Here is a 25,056-nt window from a genome sequence, read left to right as displayed (position 1 = left end):
ATCTTTAGTTCCTATTTCTATCACGCATATTCTCAGGTGAAAAAATATTTTAAAAATCATTAAGCCCAAGTGACCTCCCAATCTTTGCAATTCTATTATACACAAAAATGCATTCTAGTTAATTTTACTGATAAAACTACTATTTTGACTTCAAAATTCAAATAAAAATTTGAATGTTGAATCTACACAATAAAACAGGACCTGCTGATAATATATTCTAAACATTAGAAAATATTTATAAATATAAAGCTATACTAGTTCTTATATGGCTTTAGTATGATGACAACCTATAATAAATTAATTTTAATGTTCTCTATAAACTGAGTAATGAAAGTAATGAAATATTTTAATGTGCAAAACCCTAATCTATTTTTTTTTTGCTTTTACAAAACTCATAATTTAGGATGGGAAATGATTTAAAAGTAATTTCATGTGAATATACATTTTATGTCCATTCATGGAAACAGAATACTACTTGAGTTGAATTAGAACCAAAAATGAAGACACATACTATATAAATATTCAAAATATGTCAAACAATTCCATCACAATGGCATTTTTCTCAAAAAGAGATATCAATGGATTTTTCACAAGTTCTCTGGAATGTATCTTCAATAACTTCATAGAGGCAAAGATAAAAAAAAACTCAAACAAGCAAAACACTATTAGAATAAATATACATTTGTGAATCTCTACTTATTGAGTTAATATATGTCAAAATCCTTAGAGAATCAGTAGTTTCTCCTGTTTTGTTTGGATCTTCTACTTGAGTACAGACAAAAGTTGCACTGGAGTTGCTGTCATCATGAGTACATAAGAACAAATATAAGATTCTTACTTTTCATATTGCTCTTACATTTTTGTGCAGATATTTCTACTATATGATGAAAGAACCATGTTGATGAAGTCAAGCTCATATCTATTTCATAAAACAAGGGAACATAATACTAATCTAAGATCGGTGCATTCCTATATTTACTCAACAATCTTGAAAATTTAAATACCATAGGTAGAAGGGCAGAGGCCAGGAGCTGAATGAAGAGCCAAATGGAGTTGAATAAAGCCCAGTCATCAAATAATTGATTAAAAAAATTCCACCTGATGCCATGAAAATAAAGCAACAACAATATATTATTAATTCTCTTAGAAAAGAATGGGGAGAATCAAGAGAGTAAGCAATAACTAAAAAAGATAAGTACAAAATTCTGGACAGTCTACAATACATGAAATTGAAAGGAAGAATGGTAAAGGGAGGGGCAGGAAAGGAAGGGGAGAGAAGGGGTGAGGAGTGAAGAGGGAAAGTGAGAGGAAGGGGGGAGAGGGGAGGGGAGGGGAAGAGAAGGGAGGTGAGAGTAGGGGAGGGGAGATAAGACCAGAAATTCTAAACATAGAAAATAAAATCTCAATTGAAAGAATTCACTAATCACTTTCAGAAAATAACAAAACAAACAACCCCCAAACAACCCTCTAAGATACTTGTTTCTGAATTAAATTGCCAAATTTTAACAGTAAAAATACATAGTGTTAAAATTTAACAAATTAGATCCAGCCAAGATGGCAGAGAGAAGACAGGCACAGTTCTAAAATCTCCTGATCTCTTCCCCATCTATCACATGAAACAAACCTCTTAAAAGAAATATGACCCACAAAACCCAGAACGAAAAGCCAGGAGAAAGAACATCTACCTTGGGATTTGTTTCTGGCAGCAGCTTTGGACGAATTCAGGTGGGTGAGTCTGGGCTCAGAGCGAGGATCAGCCCTGGATCAACCAGATTAACAGCTGAATTGGAACCAGGAGTCTGATGGCCCAAGAACCTGACCTGCTGCATCAGAGGTGGGGCTGGAAACACAGGGGCATGAGTCTTTGGGGAGTGGAGGCACTGGTGTTGGAGCTGTCCCCCAGGAAATCCTAGACAGGGATGGGGGGAGAGGTCTGGAGCAGGAGAGCTGCAGACACCATCCCTGGGCTCCTCTGGTCTGAGTCCCATTATAACTCAGACTTCTTCCCTAACAAACAAATGCAAACTACTTCTGCCTCAGGCCCAGGTGTGTGAGCAGAAGAACCAGCCCAGCTGAAGAATGAGCTCAGGCCAGGGTAAAGCCCATCATTGATTGAAGGCAAAAGAATTCAATAGCTCCAACTCCTCCCTTCAAGGAAAGGGAGAAGGCCTCAACCAAGGTCACAGACACTCCAGAGAAAGCAACCAGTACCTCCTACTGGCCAGGCAGAGAAACTGCTCTCAGTGAGTAAAGCCTTTAGCCATCCCAAGCCCCTATGAACCAGCCCCTCCCCAACTCAGGTTTTAGAGAAATGAAGAAGGGTCAGCGGAAAGGTGGATCCATAGAAAAATTCCTGGAAGGGAAAGACCCTAATTCAGAGAGACCTGGAACCTCTGAGGGGGATACAATCTGGTCTTCAGCACAGCACAGAAAGACTTCCTTGAAGAAATAAGGAAGGAGTTTAAAAATCAACTGGAAAATTTGGGGGAGACAATTAATACCTTGCAACAAGAAAACAAAACCTTAGAAAGTACAATTGGACAAATACAAAATGAGAATAAATCTCTCAGATCTTCAAATGGGCAAATGCAAAAAAAAATAATTCTCTCAAAACCTCAATTGGTCAAATGGAAAGCTCTTTCAAAAGTAGAACTGACCAATTGGAAAAGGAGTTGCAGAGGGTTAATGAAGAAGACTCCTCCCACCAAAAAAGAATGGAGTCTACAGAAACTAATGACTCCACGAGACAGCAAGAGTCAGTTAAACAAAATCAAAAAATAGAAAAAAAGAAGCAAATGTAAAATACCTCATCAAAAAAAAAAACACTGACCTCGAGAATAGATCTAGAAGCCAACCTGAAAATTATAGGACTTCCTAAAAACATTGAAGAGAAATAAAGCCTGGACTTAATATTACAGTATTTAGTAATGGAAAACTGACCTGATATCATGGAATCAGAGGACAAAGTAGTTATTGAAACAGTACATCGATCCCCACCAGAAAAAGATCCTAAAATGAAAACACCAAGGAATGTTGAGGCCAAACTCCAGAACTATCACATAAAAGAGAAAATCCTGCAAGCAGCCAAAAAGAAACAATTTAAAAATCAAGGAGCCACAGTAAGGATCATGCAGGACCTGGCTGCATCAACATTAAGGGATCGAAGGGCCTGGAATGAGATATTTCAAAGAGCAAGGGAGCTTGGAATGCAGCCAAGAATCTATTTTGCCACAAAGCTGAGCCTTCTCTTCCAGGGAAAAAAGATGGACATTTAACGAAATGGAAGAATTCCAAAAATTTCTGATGAAAAGACCAGAGATAAACAGAAAATCTGGACATCAAACAGAAGTTTCAAGAGACACGTGAAAAGTTAAAAAAAAAAAAAAAACATAGTGGCAGTAAAAGGAAAAAAATGCAATCCAGTAAGTTGAACCTGGCTATATCCTGCATGGGGAGGAAAAAAGATTCTCAAATATCTTGAGAATTGTAACTCTAACAGAGAGAATATACCTAGCCAGAAATGATGGACATTCATGACCTATCCATGAGACTGCTATCTAAAGAGATGTAACTGGCTTTAGCCCCACTTGGGAGAAAGACTCTAATAACTCTCAGGAATTTTTACTCTATTCAATAGAATATACTGAATTAGAAGGGACAGATACTCAGAATTTTCTATGAATCAGATAGAATTATCTAAAAAACACTACCTCCTTAAAAAGGAGGACAGGAAAGAGACTGGAGGAGGGAGGGGAGTGAATGGGGTAAATATCATTACACTAAGAGGTACCAAAAACCCTATGGTAATAGAGGGGAAGAAGGAAGCAGAGCAGAAACACCTGAATCTTCTTCTCATCAGATTTGGCTTAAAGTCAACCTATACATACTCAGTTAACCTATAAAACATCTAACCTTTCAAGTATTAAAAGGGGAAAAGGGGAGGGGGGATGGAGAAAGGGAAGGGGAGTGGGGGGAAAAGGGGAAATAACAAAAGGAATGGAAGGGAAAAGGAAAAAAAAGGAAAGGGGAAAGGGGACAGAAAGGGGAGGGTATGATATAGGAGGGCAAACACACCAAAGGGGGTGGTATTCAGAAACAAAATAATGTTGAATATGGACAAAGGGGGAGAAAGGGGGAAAATACTAATGGAGGGAAGATAGCACAGAGGGCAATAAAGAATTAGTAATCATAACCTTGAATGTGAATGGGAGGAACTCTCACTTAAAATGTAAGTGAATAGCAGAGTGGATTAAAAACCAGAATTCTACAATATGCTGCTTACAAGAAACTCATTTGAAGCAGAGAGATACAAATAAAGTAAAGGTAAAAAGTTGGAGCAAAATATATTTTGCTTCAGCTGAAGTAAAAAAAAAAAGCAGGGGTAGAAATTCTTATCTCTCAGAGAAAGTAGCAGCAAAATAGATAGTGTTAAAATAGATAAGGAAGGAAACTTTATCCTCCTAAAAGCTACCATAGACAATAAAGTCATTTCAATATTGAATATATATGCACCCTTTGGGACAGCACCCAAATTCTTAGAGGACAAGCTGAAAGAACTACAGGAAGACAAAGAGAGCAAAACTCTACTAGTGGGAGACCTCAACCTCCTGCTAGATAAATCAAAACATAAAATAAACAAGAAAGAAGTTAAGGAGGTAAATAGATTGAGAGAAAAATTAGATATGGTAGACTTATGGAGGAAACTGAATGGGGATAGAAAGGAATATACCTTTTTCTCTGCAGTACATGGAACTTTTCCAAAAGTTGACCATATACTAGGACATAAAAACCTAATGATCAACTGCAGAAAGGCAGAAATAGTGAATACATCTTTCTCATATCACAATGCAATAAAAGTCATATGCAATACGGGGCCAAGGAGATAGAGACGCAGAACAAATTGGAAACTGAATAAACTCATTTTAAAAAAAAATGAGTGGACCAAAAAACAAATTATAGAAAGAATTAACCATTTTATCCTAGATAATGATAATAATGAAACAACATACCAAAGCCTACGGGATTCATTCAAAGCAACTCTCCGGGGACATATTATAGCTCTAAATGCTTACATGAATAAATTGGAGAAAGAGGAAATCAATGAACTAAACATGCAACTAAAAAAATTAGAGAAAAAAACAAATCGAAAAACCCCAATTAAATACTAAATTAGAAATTCTAAAAATTAAAGGAGAAATTAATAAAATTGGAAGCAAAAAAACTATTGAATTAATAAAAAAAAACAAAAGTTGGTATTATGAAAAAAACCAATAAAATTGATGAACCTCTGGTCAATTTGAATAAGAAAAAGAAAGAAGAAAAACAAATTGCTAGTGTCATAAATGAAAAAGATGAACTCACCACCAATGAGGAGGAAATTAAAGTATTGATTCGAAATTATTTTGCCCAACTCTATGACAATAAATTTGATAATCTAAGTGAAATGGATGAATATTTACAAAAATATAAGTTGCCCAGGCTAAATGAAAAAAAGATTAAATGACTAAACAACCCTATCTCAGAAAAAGAAATTCAACAATCCATTGTTGAACTCCCTAAAAAAAATCTCCAGGGCCTGATGGATTCACAAGTGAATTCTACCAATCATTTAAGGAACAATTTGTTCCAATTCCATATAAACTCTTTGGAAAAATAGGGAAAGATGGAACTCTGCCTAACTCTTTCTATGAAACCAATATGGTGCTGTTACCTAAACCAGGAAGAGTTAAAACAGAGAAAGAAAATTATAGACCTATTTCCTTGATGAATATAGATGCAAAAATCCTAAATAAAATCTTAGCAAAATGATTACAACAAGTTATCACTAGGATAATGCATTATGATCAAGTAGGATTTATTCCAGGAATGCAGGGTTGGTTCAATATTAGGGAAAGTGTTAGTATACTCAATTATATCAACAACAAACCTATCAGAAATCATATGATCATATCAATATATGCTGAAAATTTTTTTGACAAAATACAACATCCATTCATATTAAAAACTCTAGAGAATGTAGGAATAAATGGACTGTTCCTTAAAATAATTAGCAGTATCTATCTGAAACCATCAACAAGCATCATACTCAATGTGGAGAGGCTAGAGGCATTCCTAATAAGATCAGGGGTGAAACAAGGGTGCCCATTATCACCACTAGTATTCAATATTGTGTTAGAAATGTTACCATCAGCAATTAGAAAAGAAAAAGAAATTGCACAATTAGAATGGGGAAGGAAGAGACAAAATTCACACTCTTTGCAGATGACATGTTGGTCTACCTAGAGAATCCCAAGAAATCATCCAAAAAACTACTGTAAACAATTAGCAACTTTAGCAAAGTGGCAGGTTATAAAATAAACCCTCATAAATCCTCAACTTTTCTTTATATGTATAGCAAGATACAGCAGGAAGAGCCAGGAAATCTCATTCAAAGTAACCTCAGACAATATAAAATACTTGGGAGTCTAATTGCCAAGATAGACTCAGAATCTTTTCAAAAACAACTATAAAACACTTCTCACACAAATTAAATCAAATTTAAATACCTGGGCAAATATCACTTGCTCAAGGCATGGATAGGTAGAACTAATATAATAAAAATGACAATTCTACCAAAACTAAACTATCTGTTTAGTGCCCTACCAATCAAAATTCCAAAAAAATACTATAATGAGCTAGAAAAAATTATAAGTAAATTCATATGGCGAAATAAAAAGTCAAGAATTTCTAGTAGATTAATGAAAAAAAGTGTAAAAGAAGGTGGCTTAGCCCTACCTGATCTAAAATTATATTATAAAGCATCAGTCATCAAAACTGTTTGGTATTGGCTAAGAAACAGAGTAGTGGACCAGTGGAATATACTAGGTGTAAATGCAGGAGATGATTATAGTAATCTGCTGTTTGATAAACCAAAGATTCCAGCCATTGGGACAAAAACTCCCTCTTTGATAAAAACTGCTTGGATAATTGGAAGTTAGTATGGAAGAAATTTAGATTAGACTAACACCTCATACCCTTTACCAAGATAAGATCCAAATGGTTACAAGACTTAGACATTAAAAAAACAATACTATAAGCAAATTAGAATATCAAGGATTAGTTTACCTGTCAGATCTATGGAAAGGGGAGCAGTTTATGACTAAGGAAGTGCTGGAGAACATCACCACAAACCAATTAGATGATTTCGATTGCATTAAATTAAAAAGCTTTTGCACAGGTAAAACCATTGTAACCAAGATCAAAAGAAATGGAGTAAATTGGGAAACAATCTTTACTGCTAATGATTCTGACAAAGGACTCATTTCTAATATATACAGAGAACTGAGTCATATTTTTAAGACAAAAAGCCATTCCCCAATTGACAAATGGCCAAAGGATATGCAAAGGCAATTTACAGATGAGGGGATCAAAGCAATCCATAGCCATATGAAAAATTGTTCTAAATTATTAATTATTAGAGAAATGCAAATTAAAGCTTCTCTTAGGTACCCCCTCACACCACTCAGATTGGCCAATATGACCAGGAAGGATAATGATCATTGTTGGAAGGGTTCTGGGAAATCTGGGACACTATTACACTCCTGGTAGAGCTGTGAACTCATCCAACACTTCTGGAGAGCTATTTGGAACTACACCCAAAGGGCAACAAAAATGTACATACCCTTTGATCCAGCAATACTACTGGGTCTATACCCTGAAGAGATGATGAAAAAAGGGTAAAAACATTACTTGTACCAAAATATTTATAGCAGCCCTGTTTGTGGTGGCAAAGAATTGGAAATCAAGTAAATGTCCTTCAGTTGGGGAATGACTTAGCAAACTGTGGTATATGTATGTTATGGAACACTTTTGTTCTATTAGAAACCAGGAAGGATGGGATTTCAGGGAGCCCTGGAGGGATTTGCATGAACGGATGCTGAGTGAGATGAGCAGAACCAGAAAAACACTGTACACCCTAACAGCAACATGGGAGTGATGTTCAACTTTGCAGGACTCGCTTATTCCATCAGTGCAACAATCAGGAACAATTTTGGGCTGTCTGCAAAGGAGAGTGCCAGCTGTATCCTTATAAGGAGCTCTGGAATTTGAACAAAGCTCAAGGACTATTCCTTTAATTTAGGAAAAAAACAGATATCTTATTGTCTGATCTTGTCACCTCAGACTTCATTTCTCTTCTTTAAGGATATGATTTCTTTCTCATCACACCCAATTTGGATCAAGGTGCAAGATGGAAACAAAGTAAAGAATGAGAGACTGCTTTCTTTTGAGGGGAGGAAGCAAGATGGGGGAAAATTGTAAAACTCAAAAAATATCTTTAATAAAAATTAATTTAAAAAAACAAAAAAAGAAAAAAATTAACAATTTAATTCAGAAACAAGTTCTTTAAGTCAAGTGGAGGAAAAAACTACTAATCCAAGGAAAGAACATTCAAATAATGCAAAACTAATACCTACCCACTGAGACAAAGGAAAAAGAAATGGAATAACATTTTTCAAATATCACTGGGGTTCACAAAATCAGTTAAGTAAAATAAAAAGTAAGAAAATGCAAAAATACATCTTTGGAAATACAACTGACCTGGAAAATAGTCAGGAGTGATAATTTACTAATTGCTGGAGTACCCAAAAGCCATGATCAAAAAATAAAACAAAGTCTGGATTTTTCTAAAAATCATCAAGGAAAATTGCCCTTACATCTTAGAATTAGAGGGCAAAGTAGTCATTGAAAGAATACACCAATCACCTTCTGAAAGGTCTCCCCCAAATTAAAAAAAAAACAAGGAATATTGTAACCAAATTCCAGAATTACCAGAATAAGGACAAAATAGTGCAGGTGGTAAGAAAGAAGGAATTCAAATACCAAGAAGTCAGTCAGGATTATGCAAGACCTATCAACATCAACATTAAAGAATCAAGGGGATTGGAATATAATATACTAAAGGGCAAAGGGGCTTGTATTACAGTTACAAATCAATTACCCAATACAATTGTGCATACTCTTTAAGGAGAAAAGAGGGACATTTGCTAAAATATGTGTCTTTCAATATATCCTGATAAAAAGACCATAGCTAAACAGAAAATTTGATATTCACATGGAAGACACAAGAGACACATGAAAATAAACAGGGGGGAAAGAAAAAAAAGATTGCAATTCAATTATTCAATTAGATTGAACTGGTTACATCTCTACCTGGGAGGAAGATTCTCATAATTGGCTGAAGCTATGGTCATGAGTTGATTTTGATGAGATGAATTAAAAAAATAAGACATTAAAAGAAGATTATAATGAGATGGGAGGAAGTGGGATGTAAGCACAAATGATGAAGAGATGCATAGGATATATTAGAGTAGAGAGAAAGAAAGGAAGGAGGGAGAAATGTTTGAATATTACTCTCATTGGATCTGGATCTGGATTGGATCTGAATCAAAGAGAGAATGAGAAATACACTCAATTGAATTTAGAAATTGATCTTACTCTTCTAGCATTAGGAGGGGAAGGAGGGGAGGAGGATCAGAGGGACTGATAAAAAGGAGAGAAGGAAGAAGGGGAAAGGGAAAAGAAAAGGAAGGAGGGTTGTTCGAAGTGGGACAGATTGAGGAAGATCGTATTGAGAAGCAAAAGAGATGATGAGGAATAAGGTGAAAGGAAAAAGGAAAGTAAAAAATGAATATAGATCTTGGACAGGATACTTTGGAAGCTTTGATTATATAAACAAATATAGATAAAAGTAAGAGATGAAACAGAAGTCTTGAATAAATAAAGGAGTTTATTGTATATATAGGAAGAGAAACTAGTTAATGAAGAGTGTGACAGAAATATTTTTGATAAGGGGAAGGTAAAATAAAAATAAACTCCTAAACATGGTTAATTGAAGGAAGGAGAAGGAAAAAGTAAACTACTTGCTTGAAACAGAAAAAAGAGGGAAATATATATATATATATATATATATATATATATATATAACCAGATAAAGTCAGGAAAGAGGAATAAATCAAAAAAATACTAAAGAAAAAAGGGTAACAAATTGATGAGGATATAAGGGAGAGGATGAAGTCCTATGAAAACAGTACCATCTGTTAAAAAAAATTAATGTAAAATAATTGAAGGAAAAAATTTAGTCTAAAATAAGAAGGGAAAATAATATATAAAACATAATCTTCGATGCAAATGGAGGAAAAATATAAACTCAAGTCATAAGTTTACATATAAATGAATAAAGGAATGCAAAAAAATGAATGAGATAAATTGGCTATAAAAATAAAAGTTTACATCTCATTTACAAGAAACATATTTAAAAAACAAAAACACACAGAAGAAAATCAAGTATAGAAAAAAACCTATATCATTAATCCAAATGAATCAAAAGTTGTCATCATGCTATCCTACATAGCAAATGCATTTAAAAAATTACAAAAGAAAAAACAAGGAAACCATATTTTTCTGAAAGGAACTATAGGCAATAAATAAACAACAGTAATAATCTTACATTCTCCAAATGCCTTAGCTTGCAAGGTTATAAAGAAAACTTTGTCTGAGTTTCAAGAAAAGTTATGGGGCAGCTAGGTGGCATAGTGCATAGAGCACCAGCCCTGGAGTCAGGAGTACCTGAGTGCAAATCTCGCCTTAGATACTTAATAATTGCCTAGCTGTGTGAACTTGGGCAAGTTACTTAACCCCATTGCCTTAAATTAAAAAAAAAAGAAAAAAAAGAAAACATAGGCATAAACCTAGTTATTTATTATTATTAATAATAGCTTAGTTTTACTTATATTCTGTTGTAAATAAACGACAAACCAATCTTCAAGAAAAAAGAGAACCCATAGACTTCAAAACAATAATAAAAGGAGATTTCAATACCCTTCTATAAATGTTGGATGAATCTATCAGAAAGATTAAACAAAAAGGAAAACACAAACTTTCATGATGAACTTAAATTTTTAAAAAATGGGATCCTTTAAATGGAACAGCAAAAACAATATTGAAATTTGTCATACCACAAAAACCTTTTTTGAAAAAAAGATCATGAAAAAGTCTGAAATAGTCCATACATACCTTTCAGACCATAAGACAATGGTGATAGATATTGGTTAGGGAATACACACAAAAGATACAGATCCAAAGGAAATTTAATAAGGGAATCTTAAATATGAGCGGATCCTAGAAGAAATCATAGAACCAATGATTAACTACAAAAACGAAATGAAAATGATGAAAATAAACACAAAATGTTTAAATTATCTGGAATGTATATAAAACAAATTTAAATGGAAACAGTCCATATTTATGATCATATATTGACAAAATGGAAGCAAAAATATTAATGAACTAATATTAGAATTTGAAAAATCAATATAAAGATAGAATAAACATAAAAGAGAACATATTTAGAAGGAAAATAAATTGGAAACAAAGGAAACCCCCAAAATAAATATGTAAATAAAAAAACTAATTTAAAAAAAGTTCAACAAAAAAACTGATAAACCCTTAGTTAAATTGATTTTTTAAAAAATTGAACATAAATCAATTCAAGAATAAGAATAAAATGAAATGAAATAACAGACAAGCCAAAGAAAGAAAAATTAATGGAACATATTATAATTTAATAAAACTGAAAATGAAAAAGAAACATAATAGAATAGAATACTTTCTTTTTTTAAGTTTTTTTTATCATCCAAAACCAAATAATTTCATGAACCATATGTACCCCCAAGCATACTTTCACCCATATTTCACCCCCCTCCACTCCCAGGGTGCTTAACTACTTTTTAAGTAAAGTATAGATTATGTCCAACCTGATTTAAATAACCATAGACTCTCAAAATGCTCTAAATACTGGGACACTCTGAAGGTCTCACTTAAGAATTTTTCAATTGATTTTGAACTCTGGGAGACACTGACTCCAGACCTTCCAGTTTATGATGTCCTTATCAGAGAAAGTGCTAAGCTTGGTGAGCACAACAGAATTGAAGTCAGTCATAGAAAACTGAGACATTTAAGATTAGATTAAACACAACTGCTTTTCATAAGGGCTTTTTGTCTCAAGAATAGTGATGTCATCTTGGGACTCTTCAATGGAGAGACAAGACCCAACCATATTCATATCCTTTAATTACAATCTCTTCAATTTTATTCAACCTTTAAGTATCCTCTCTTTAGGCAAAAACTTGATTCAATTTACTACAAACTCCTTCTCTAATCAAGAGATTTGTTTGCATGCTTAGCCAGGCAGGAAGTCGAGGACCTTAGCTATCTAATTGGGAATTGTTTCCACTACAGCTTAGAATCTAAACAGGATATAAATTGGGGTTCCATAGCCCCAACTCCAATCCTGTGCCCGGGCCCTTAAGTCTAGAGAACAACTCCCTGACCAACCTTTTGTACAAATGAATGTAAGCAGTAGTCCCACAGATACAATAATGTCACTTTAGTGCTGATTGATCTTCCAGGAATATATTTTCCTAGCTTCCAACAAATGGATAATACTGTTCATCCTTTCCAAGGGGCTCTCTTAAATAGACCATATATAATCTTCATGATAATAGGTAAATTTCCAAAGTTATTGTACCTCCTTTCACTGGTTAGATTTTTATACCAATGTTTTTAGATAGATCTTGCCTCAAAATTGATCAAAATAAATTCCAATTTTGTGCCATTGTACTAACCTCAGGAAGAGTATATATCTAGTGATGTTCCTTAAATCATTTCTGCACTTTCCTTGCAAGTCCATACTAACTCATAATCAGTTTCCCTTAACAACTCCCCTAGTTTGCATATCTTTACAAGGGATCCAACTACCATCATTACATCTCACATGATTCTCAGTCACCTATCTCCTTAAGTTGTGCAGTCCAGAATATATGTACACTGCTTTTGGTCATGTTCAGACATTTGCTACTCTCCAGGAAAATATCCTGGTCAGACTAATATAAACAATAGTCACCCTGAACTATCTCAGTCATATGCCACTGGTGTTTCTCTCTTTCAGATCAAAGTCCTGTGCCAGAGTGCATCTCTCACTAGGAACTGAGAATCAAGGCTGGACCCAGGGGGACTGACCTATGTCAATTCTCAAATTGCTGTGCACTACCACAAGTCTAACAGTGTCATACAACAAGACTGGGCAATGACTTCTGTCAGCTAGATTCTCTTCCCACCATTACTAATACCATGTTCTCTAAATTAGAGATTAAAGATAGGACTCTCCCTAGATAGGATATACAGCTGGATCCTCCTTTTCTCTCAATGGAGAATGTCTTCACCCTGCCTCTCCTCCTCCTCTTTTCCATAAGGAGAGGGGGCAAAAGTAGGGATGTCCCACTTACAGAATCAAGAGGAGGTTACAGATACTGATCCCCTGACTAAACAAGGTACACATAGGTGAGAAATGGTAGAGATGAACTGGTCCAGTGAATCTCCTCTCTTCCCTTATAAAGTTGACTCAGTTCCCTATATGTTTTAAAAATCAGTCACTAGTTGTAAAAAGCATTTCCCAATTTACTACACTTCTTATAAACTTGGTTACAGCAGTTTTTTTGAGCAAAAACTATTCCTTGGTCATAAACTTCTCCCATTTCCATAGATCTGATAGGTAAAGTATTCCTTCCTCTCCAGTGTTTTTAGCAGGAATCGGTGTTGCATTTTATCAAAGGCTTCACCATCTATTGAGATAATCATGTGATTTCTGATGTTTGTTATTGATATAGTCAATTATAATGACAGTTTTCCTAATATTGAAACAACCATGCATTTCTGGGATAAATCCTGCTTGGTCATAGTATATTATCCTAGTAATAACTTGCGATTGCTTTGCTAAAATTTTATTTAAGATTTTTGCATTCATATTCATTAGGAAAATTGGTCTATAATTTTCTTTCTCTGTTTTGACTCTTCCTGGTTTCCATATGAGCAGCATATTGGTGAAATAAAAGGAATTAGCAGAGTTCCATCTTCACCTGTTTTCCAAAGAGTTTATACAGAATTAGAAGCAATTTTTCCTTAAATGGAAATACATCTGGCACTAGAGATTTTTTTTTCTTAGGGAGTTCATTAATGATTTGTTGAATTTCTTTTTCTGAGGTGGGCTTATTTAAATTTATAATTTCTTTGTTTAACCTGGACAATTTATATTTTTGTATATATTCATCCATTTCACTTAGATTATCAAATTTAATGGCATAGAGTTGGGCAAAATAGTTCTAAATTATTACATTAATTTCAACTTCCTTGGTGCTAAGTTCATCATTTTCATTTTTGATACTAGTATTCTAGTTTTCTTTTTTCTTTTTTTTAATCAAATTAAACAAAGATCCATCTATTTTATTATTTTTCATAAACCCAACTCTTGGTTTCATTTATTAGTTCAATAGTTTCTTGCTTTCAATTTTATTAATTTCTCCCTTAATTTCTAGAATTTCCAATTTGGTATTTCATTGGGGTTTTTTAATTTGTTCTTTCTTTAATTTTTTAGTAGCATGTTTAGATCATTGATTTCCTATGTCTCTACTTTATTCATGTAAGCATTTAGAGATATAATATATCATCAAATAATTGCTTCGACTGTATCCCATAAATTTTGGCATGTTGACTTGTTATTGACATTGTCTAGGATAAAATACCTGATTCTTTCACTAATTTGTTGTTTGATACACTCAGTCTCTAAAATGAGGTTATTTGGTTTCCAATTAGTTTTAGGTTCATCTTCCCATGACCCATTATTGCATGTGATTTTTCTTGCATTATGGTTTGAATAGGAAGTATTTGCTAATTCTCCATTTTGGCAATTGATTTTGAGGTTTTGATGGTACATGGTCAATTTTTCTATAGGTGCCATGCATTACAGAGAAAAGAAGTATATTCCTTTCTACCCCATCCGATTTTCTCCAAAGATTTTTCATATCAAGGTTTTCTAACATTCTATTTACCTTCTTAACTTCCTTCTTGTTTATTTTATGGTTAGATTTATCTAATTCTAGAGAGGGAGATTGAGTTCTCCCACCATAAGAGTTTTGCTGTCTATGTCTTCCTGTAACTCATTCAGTTTCACCTCTAAGTATATGTATGCATGCATATTTACTTGGTGCATATGTGTGTATATATCTATATCTATATCTATATCTATATCTATATCTATATCTATATATATATATATATATGTTTAGTATTGAGATTTCTTCATTGTCTATGGAAAATTTTAGGAGGATATAATTTCCTTCCTTATCTCTTTCAATGAGATTTATCTTTGCAACTGCTTCATCTGAGATAGGATTACTACCCCTGCCTTTTTATTTCAGCTGGAGAATAATATGATCTACCCCAACCATTTAGCTTTACCCTATATGCATCTCTCTCTGCTTCGAATGATTTTATTGCAAGCAGTATGTTGTAAGATTCTGTTTTTTAATCCATTCTGCTATACATTTACCTTTTATGGGAGAGTTCTTCCCATTCAAGATATAATTCAAAGTTATATTTACTCTTTATTGCCCTCCATGTTATCTTACATCTATTTGTATTTTCCCCTCTTTTCATTTTATCCCTATCTCCCAGTATTTTGTTTCTGAATACCACTTCCTTCAGAGTATTTTCCCCCTTATATCCAACCCCTCCCCTTTCTTTCCCCTCTTCCTTTGTCCCTTTTTCATTTCATTCCTTCTGGTACTTCCCCTTTTCCTTCCCCCTCTTCTCTCCCCCTTTCCTGTCTTTCTACTTGAAAAGTAAGGTAAGTAAACTTAACTAAATGTGTTGTGTTTGTGTGTGTGTGTGTGTGTGTATGTGTGTGTGTGTGTGTGTGTGTGTGTTTGTGTGTTTTAATCCTTCTTTGGTTCAGGGAGTTCTCATTTCCTTCTTTCCCTCTATTGCAATAGGGCCTTTGTTTCTCTTCATGTGATGTATTTTTCTCCAATTAGTCTCCTCCAACCTCCCATCTCTTTGCTGTGCCCCCTTTTTAGGGAGCTTTTATTTTTAAATCATTCTATCAGAGTCACATACAAGTCATGAGTGTCCATTACTTCTGGCTGTTTATTTGTTCTAATAGAATTACAGATCTCAAGAGAGAAGATTATCTTTCTCTCAGGTGAAGATATAGTCAGTTTCCCCTTATTGGATAACAGTTATTTTTTTCCTTTTCCCGTTATTACTTTTATATGTATCTCTTGGATCTCTTGTTTGAAGTCCCAAGTCTTCTATTTATCTCTGGTCTTTTTATCGGGAAATGTTAGAAGTCTCCTATTTCATTAACTGTCCATTTTTTTCCCTGGAAGAGAAGGCTGAATTTTGCTGGATAATGATTTCCAAGCTCCCTTTCTCTTTGGAATATCATATTACAGGCCCTTTTATCCCTTAATGTTGATGCAGCAAGGTCCTATGTAATCCTTATGGTGGCTCCTGGATATTTAATTGTTTTTTTTCATCCATGATTGCTGGAATTTCTCTTTTATGCAATTTGATCACAATACCTTAGTGTTTTGATTTAGGGATCCATTTCAGGAGGGGATCAATGTATTCTTTCAATAACTATTTTGTTTTCTGGTTCCATGATTTCAGGGTAATTTTCTTTCAAATGATCCTGAAATATTGATCCAGACATTTTTTTAATCCTCAATGTGCTCAGGAAGCCCAAGGATTTTTAAGTTGTCTCTTCTTGATCTATTCTCTAGGTCAGTATATTTGACAAAGAAGTATTTTACATTTTCTTTCTTTGTTAATTTTTTTGGTTATGTTTAACAGATTCTTGTCTCTTGAAGTCATTAGTTTTCATGGGTTCCATTCTTGTTTTTAGAGAGAAGAATATTCTTTATTTACCTTTTGCAACTCCTTTTTCAAATGGTCACTTCCATATTTGAAGGAGTTTCTATTTGCCCAACTGTGGTTTTGAGAGAATTATTTTCTTTTTGCATTTCTCCAATTGCATTTTCCAGGGATATTTTTTTCTTGCTGCAAGGTGTTAGTTCATTCTTGCAAGTTGTTAATTTTCTCTTGGGTTTCTTTTCTCAATTTTTCCAATTGACTTTTTTTTTTTACAAGGCGTGGAGTTAAGTGACTTACTCAAGGTCACACAGCTAAGTAACACAGATAAGTAATTAATAAGTGCCTGAGGTCAGATTTGAACTTAGGTCCTCCTGACTCCAGGGCCAAGGCTCTATCCACTGTTCCACCTGACTGTACCCTCCAATTGATTTTTTTTCTGTTTTTTTTAGGTTTTGGCAAGGCAAACAGGGTTACGTGGCTTGCCCAAGGCCACTCAGCTAGGCAATTATTAAGTGTCTGAGACTGGATTTGAACCCAGGCACTCCTCACTCCAGGGCTGGTGCTGTATCCACTTCGCCACCTAGCTGCCCCATCCAATTGATTTTTTAAAACTACTTCCTGATTTCTTTTAAGAAGTCTTTGTTGGCTGGAGACCAATTCATATTCTCCTCTGAAGATCAAGTTTTCTCTGAGTTAGTCTAAATAATAACAATAATGAGACAACATACCAAAACTCATGGGATACAACCAAGGTGTATATACATATATATATATATATATGTATATATACATATATATATGTATATATATATACATATATATATATATCTTTAAATGCTTACATGAAGAAATTATAGAAAGAGAAAATCAATGAACTACACATGCAAATAAATATTAGCAAAGAGCAATTTAGAAACCCACAATTAAACACATAATTAAAAATTCTAAAAATTGAAGGAAAAATTATTAAGCAAATAAATAAAAACAAGAGTTAGTTACATAAAAAAACAATAAAATTGATATATCTATAGTTAATTTGATTTAAAAAAGAAAGAATAAAACCAAATTGCTAGTAACATAGATTGAAAAAAGCAAACTCACCACTAATGAGGAAGAAATTAAAGCAACAATTCATAATCATTATGCCCACCTGTGTGCCAATAAATTTGATAATCTAAGTGAAATGGATGAATATTTACAAAAATATGTTGTCCAGGATAAATGAATAGGAAATTAAATACCTAAATAACTCCATCTTAGAAAAAGAAATTCAACAAGCCATTATTGAACTCCCTAAGAAAAATCTCCAGGGCCAGATGGATTTACAAGTGAATTCTATCAAACATTTAAGAAAAAAATGGTTGCAATTCTATATAAACTCGTTGGAAAAATATGGAAAGATGGAATGCTGCCTAACTCTTTCTATGAAACCAATATGGTGGTGATATCTAACCCAGGAGGAGTCAAAATAGAGAAAAAGCATTATAGACCTAACTCCCTTATGAATATAGATGCAAAAGTCTTAAATAAAATCTTAGCAAAATGATTACAGTAAGTTATCACTAGGATAATACACTATGATGAAGTAGGCTTCATCCTAGGAATGTAGGGCTGGTTCAATATTAGGAAAACTTAGTATAATTAATTATATCAATAATGAACCCATCAGAAATCAAATAATTATATCATTAGATGCTGAAAAAGTTTTTTGACAAACTAGAGCACCCATTCCTACTAAAAACAATAGAGAGCACAGGAATAAATATTGCATTCCTTAGAATAATAAGCAGTTATCTATCTGAAAACATCAACAGGCATTGTCTGAAATGGGGATAAGCTAGAGGCTTTCCCAATAAGATGAGGGATGAAACAAAGATAACCGTTATCACCAGTACTGTTCAATATTGTGTTAGCAATGTTAGCTTCAGAAATAAGAGAAGAAAAATATATATGAGGAATCATAACTGGAAGGATTAAAGAAAACTTTCCCTCTTTGCAGATGACATGATGTTATACCTAGTGAATCTAAAAAAAATCATCTAAAAAACTACCAGAACAATTAGCAGCTTTAGTAAAGTCACAGGATATAAAATAAACTCACATAAATATCAGCATTTCTATGTATTACTAACAAGATACAACAGAAAGAACTAAAAATAGAAATTCCTTTTAAATTAACTTCACATAATATAAAATACTTGGGAGTCTACTTGCCATGGCAGACTCAGAAAATCTATGAAAACAACTATAGAACACTTTTCCCAAAAATAAAATCAGATCTCATGGATAGGTCAGATCAATCATTTTCCCTAAAAGTCATTTTTTTTAGGTTTTTGCAAGGCAAATGGGGTTAATTGGCTTGCCCAAGGCCACACAGCTAGGTAATTATTTAGTGTCTGAGACCAGATTTGAACCCAGGTACTCCTGACTCCAAGGCTTTATCCACTATACCTCATAGCCACCCCTAAAAGTTATTTTCTTCAATTTTTTCAGCCTTTTTTATTGTTGTAGTCTTGTAGATTCATTGGATTCTATTTATTGAATTTGTAATTTTTAGGGGTTAATTTTCTTTAATTAATTTCTGTGATTCCTTTTCCAGTTTTTTGTTTTGTTTTTTACTTTTAATTCAGATGATTTCTTTGGTCAGCTTCTCAAAATTTGTCTGAATGACGTTCATTTCTTTTTTCCATTTTTCTTCTTCTTTGATTTTTAAATTCATTCTTAAGCTCATCCATGAGCTTTTGCATTTGAATCCAATTTATAGATTGTTTTGATACCTCCCCTGTGAGTGATTTTTGCATGCTTTCTTCTTCAGACATGCCATTGCTATCATTTTTGCAAAGTAGTTTTCTATTGTGAGTGTTCTTTTAGCTAGTTTGCTCATCTTTGTTGTTTTAGTTCTTCTCCTGAGGTTTAGGGAGTATATATATATATATATATATATATATATATATACAAGTTTTTATTTTGCTGGGCCTGAAGGCTGATCCCTGGCTTGATACTGACCAATATGTTGCCTATGCAGTCCAGTCTTTGTCTTTGCAGAGGTATTTATCTTCTTTTATTCTGACTTAACAGTGGTTTGTTCCCAACCCAGTCCTGTCTTTTACCCTGGTATTATCAGGGTTCAGACTTTGCTTAGGTCTGGAATGCTCCCTGATGGCTTAGTATTTAACTTCTGGCCTCTGCTATTGTTAAGCTGTTGGGACCTGGATTGCACTGTGGCTAAAAACCTCCTGCTGGCTTTCCCTGATTCCCCACCTCCTGGACTTTATTTCTCCTTTCCCCCCCAAAGAGACAGACCTTTACTGAAGATCCTCCAGGATGACTACAGTTGAAAACTTCTTTGAATCTTCTCTTTTGCTTGGTGGGATCTATAGTGTGAAAATCAGAGTAGGGGCTTCATTTATATTTTCTAGGGTAAAGTTCCAGGAGCATATTAGCTTCACACTACCATCTTTGCTCCATCACTGAAACTTGAAAAAATGAGTCATATTAGATAATTATTTCTCCCTTTCATATACTTAAGCACTATCCAAATCCGCCCCCCCCCCAAATATACTTCTATCTCATAGCAATCGCTTATTGTCTGCACTCATTTCAATCACCTAAATTTAGGCCCTAGTCATCTCTCCTCTTTGGTCTTTCTGCCTTCAATTTATTCCATTTCCAAAATGATGACGGGCTATTTTCCCTAATATGCTTCCACAACTATATTACCTCTATACTTTGAAACACTAAATGGCTTTCTTTGCTCTCTATATAAAGACTAAACCTCTTATTTTGTCATTCAAGACCTTGACATTATTACTACAGCTCCTCATTCTAGACTTGATTCCTACTATTTTTTACACATTTTACATTACACATAGAGAGGCTCAAACTAAAGAGTGGGGCATTTCATTTCTATTATATTCAAATTTATCACAAACTTATTGTAAATCAGGACCTGGTTAGAAGTTTCAGAAAAGAGAATGAATTTTATGGCTTGAAAACCATAGGGACTTATACATTTGCTTCCTGGTATTATAATATGCCTCATTTTAAAAGCAAATCAAAACATTATTTTAATTCTAGGGCACAAAATATAGATATGTATCTAAAGGAGTTTACTATTTATGTAAATATTCTGACAAGATCTTCCTTATCAATTCAATAGTTTCATAGTACTCTATTTAGGATTTTACTGTCTCCCCTCCTCAACACCAATACTACAAACAGTCACTCTGCAACTATTGATTCTCTTTGGTCTGCTAATTAGACTTTTAAATGTCTTAGACATCATTATACCAAATAAATAGTTGGGTAAATAGCAGAATTAATAGTTTTGTTGAGAAGATATAAGGCATAGAATTAATTAACTTTGTAGATTCTTATTATACAACTAAGATTTGGTTCATTTGAGTTTGAAATCTCATTAACATGAGGTTAACAAACATTTAGAAATTTATCAAGGAAAAAGACAATGCATATAATATTTCTTATAATGAATAAGGATAGATAGACAGACAGACAGAGGCAAGTATGGCTATTTTACATTGTTCTTAACTTTTACAGATTAAAATATTAAAGATTTTTACAACCATTCTCAAACATGTCTTTTTACATTATCAAATCTAATATACATTTATATCTCTATCTAATAAATTGATTAACAGTTTTAAAAAGAGCATTACTGGAGCATCTAGATGATGCAATGGATATTGCACCAGCTCAATAGTCATGAGGACATGGATTCAAAACTCCTCTCAAATACATACTAGCTGTGTGATCTGGGATAAGTAATTCAACCACAATTTCCTCAAAAGAAAGAAAGATTACTGAGCTTTACTAAGCTCTAATAGGACAACAGACACACACACATGTGGCGTGTGTGTGTATGTGTATACATATGTTTTAGACATATTAAGATAATCTTATATACAAACAAAATAGGTGATCCCCTATTTATAAGAGACCCCCAGACATCTCCCTCACTGACCTATCATTGGAGTAAATTAAATAGCACAAATTCATTTCCTTCAATTATTGTGTATACAGATACAACTATAATGTATACTATAAGGATCTCCTATCAGTCATTTACACTTTCAGTGTAACACCTATAGGTTTTGGTAAAAGGAGAAAGAATTTTTTAGCTAATATTAAAAAGTACTGTCTAGTGCTCCAACTCTAAAAATCATATGATTCTGTGTTGTATTTGGATATCACAGGGAAGAAACACCCTCTACAATTAAAGTTTATTAACTGTTCTGTCAGGTTCTAGATTCTGAGATGTATACTTGAATTATAAGATATCGCATGTCTGAAAAGTAAAAAATCAATATTTTCTTGACTGAGGTCTGATTTTACTATATCATATCACCTCTTGATCACACACACACACACACATGTGTGTGTGTGTATGTGTGTGTGTGTTCATATGGGGAAGGAAAACAAAGAAATTTTAAAATTTTAATCCTAAATATGAATGGATTAAATTTCTTAATTAGAAGAAAGAGAAAAAGAAATAGATATATAGAGAAAAAAGCACCTCTTTACTGGATATAGTAAAAGTTTTCAAAATTATAAAAATAAAAATGAGAGGATAAAATAAAATTTATTGTGCTTAGCTATCTAAAAAGAGCACTGTCAAAAGGATAAAGCATGGAAACTTAGTTTAAAAGGTACCACAGGTAATTTTTCAAGATAAAAATATAAAATATATTTCGAAATTGCATAGATATTCTTTAAGAAACAAGCTATATAATTTGGAAAAATAGAGTAACATAAGAATAATGGAGGCTATATTATTCCTCTCTTAGAGGAATTTTTAATATAATTTCAATTTAAATTTTTAAAGTGAGAATACTTATTTTTCTGAAAAAATTTTAAAATGCAAATGAAATAAATGAAAATTGTACAGTACCCTATCATTTAATAATTCATATATAATACTATCTTTTAATATTTTCTAGAAAGATATGATCCATAATTGTACAGGGTAGACTTTTTAGTAAACTCATAAATATACTCCTGGGTTAATAATGATATTGAACATTTTTTTATTTCTATCTATGAACTATGACATTGATATGTTTGAAACTCTTTTCATTTGGGAATTTCAAAGATTATGCCTTAATCAGTATGCAAATACTGTCTTTAGATGTGGGAATGAAAATCAACTAGGCAGGGTGTGTGAGCAAGAAACTTCTGTCCTTCAAGAGTTCTGAATGTCTGCATTGTTGTTTAATAGACCTTCTTTCTTTGAAAATACTATGTTTTCAGAAACATCATAAAATCTCATTCTTATAATGAAGAAGGAAAGGCAATTGACACAGAATAGACCTACAAAGCTATTCTGATATTGTTCTGGAGACAGAAAATAATTTAAAAAAATCAATTCAATTTTTTAATGTTGCCTTTGCAATTACTTTATCTTTGAAGAATGACAAGATACGGGTGTCAATCTCAACATAGTAAGATGAAGAGAAAAGATTTAGGCATAGCAATTTAGGCATAGTGTAATAAATAAGACAGAGATAATGGTTTCAAGGACATTTCACAAAAGGGCCTTAAATTAAAGGATTTTTCACAAGTCAATCCCAATAAATAAAATGAAATAAATGAAAATTGCACAGTAATTTATAATTTAATAATTACTTACTATATCATATATTACTTACTGTATCATATTATTTTTCCTTAATGATAGTTGTCTTGATAGCTTCATCCATCATCAGATTAATTGAAAATTATTTGGAAAATAATAGATAGCATCCTCCCAGGGTCATTCTCCCAGATTTTAATATGTAGTCAAGTGAATGCTCTATCCATTATCATGTCTCTAAACACATAAAACAAATAAAAGCATATACTTTTGCACTCTGTGTTTGTTTATAAAATTCAAAACACCTGTTAACTAAGTCAAAGTTGGAGCTAACTGTACTTCAATTAGTACCAGATACAGCTCCAATTTTAAATGTATGACATTGTAAATGATGTTCAATTAAAAATATTTTTGACTCATCCTCCTAATCATAGAGTAAAGCAATACTGCTTTCCTTTTGAAAAGAACTTTCTTTTATTAGTAGAGGTGGTTCTGAGTTGAAGAGTCATAAAATAATTTCACATTGTCTAATAAATTATCTTGAATACATCAAAATTACACATTAATTAACAGGAAAAGTTTTCTTCCTTCTTATCTAACCCATATGGCACACAAATGTATACAAAAATCATTTTATGTTCTTCTGGAACATTAAGCAAAACATTGTAGAGTGGTTTTGCTCCTCATTTTCTGCACGCACTTTGATATTTCCAATGAACAAATTGTAATTAATTTTAGACTAATTAAAATGGGAACACCAAAACAAATGACCCGGTAATTTGCACAATTCCCATTAGATTTTGAAGAAACTAAAAATTAAAAGCAATTTTCCTGGGAAAAGAAGAAAATTATTGTCATTTATAGGTCAATTATCTAAGGAATTCTGAGCAATTTAGCTATGGATATAATGAACTCAGGATACTAAAGAGCTTATTGAGGGGGAAAATGGATTGGCAAAGAGTTATTATGAGCCTTCCTCTCTTTTCTAAAATTATGACCATCAGGCATATTTTCCAAATAGCCACCTGTCCTTAGAATTTTGCCAGTCAGAGGAAGAACAAAACAAAATAAAAAGCAACAAAAAACCCCTACAGAATCTGAAAGAACACTACTTTTTTTTTAATTTCTCATGTATTTCTTTCCTATCTCATAGATTTTATTCTTTTCTTTAATCCTAAGTCATCATACCATCATGTTAAACATAAATGTGTATGTATAATATTTGCCTGACTGTTCATCACTAAGGGGATGGGGAATGAAAATCATGTAACTTTAAAATGCATATTTATATGAATGAATGTTGAAAAATTTTCATAACATGTAATTAGAAAATCAAATATTTTTTGAAAAAAATTAATTGTTCATCTACTCAATAAAGGGGCAGTTTTCCCATCGTAACTTTCTCAGTAGCATCAACAGGAAAACATAATAAATTGATTTTGAGTACTAACAAAAAATATTTCACATGAAAGTGCAAGCCTAAATCTGTTTCTCTTTGTCTTTCTCCAGAAAACAAAAACTAATTCCTAAATCTGTTTCTCCTTGTCTTTCTCCAGAAAACAAAAATTAATTCTTAATCACTTAACAAACATATTAGATTTAAGAACTGAAGATGGGTCTTAGAACAGTATAATTTTCAAAACTTTGAGGATCTTATGAGAATCTCATAAACTAACTCAGAGTGCAGAACTAGATTGTTTTTACTTGGGGTTTTATGTGTT

Source organism: Macrotis lagotis, chromosome X (assembly GCF_037893015.1).
Source record: "Macrotis lagotis isolate mMagLag1 chromosome X, bilby.v1.9.chrom.fasta, whole genome shotgun sequence".
Lineage (NCBI taxonomy): Eukaryota > Metazoa > Chordata > Mammalia > Peramelemorphia > Peramelidae > Macrotis > Macrotis lagotis.
Note: the sequence above shows the minus strand (reverse complement) of the source record.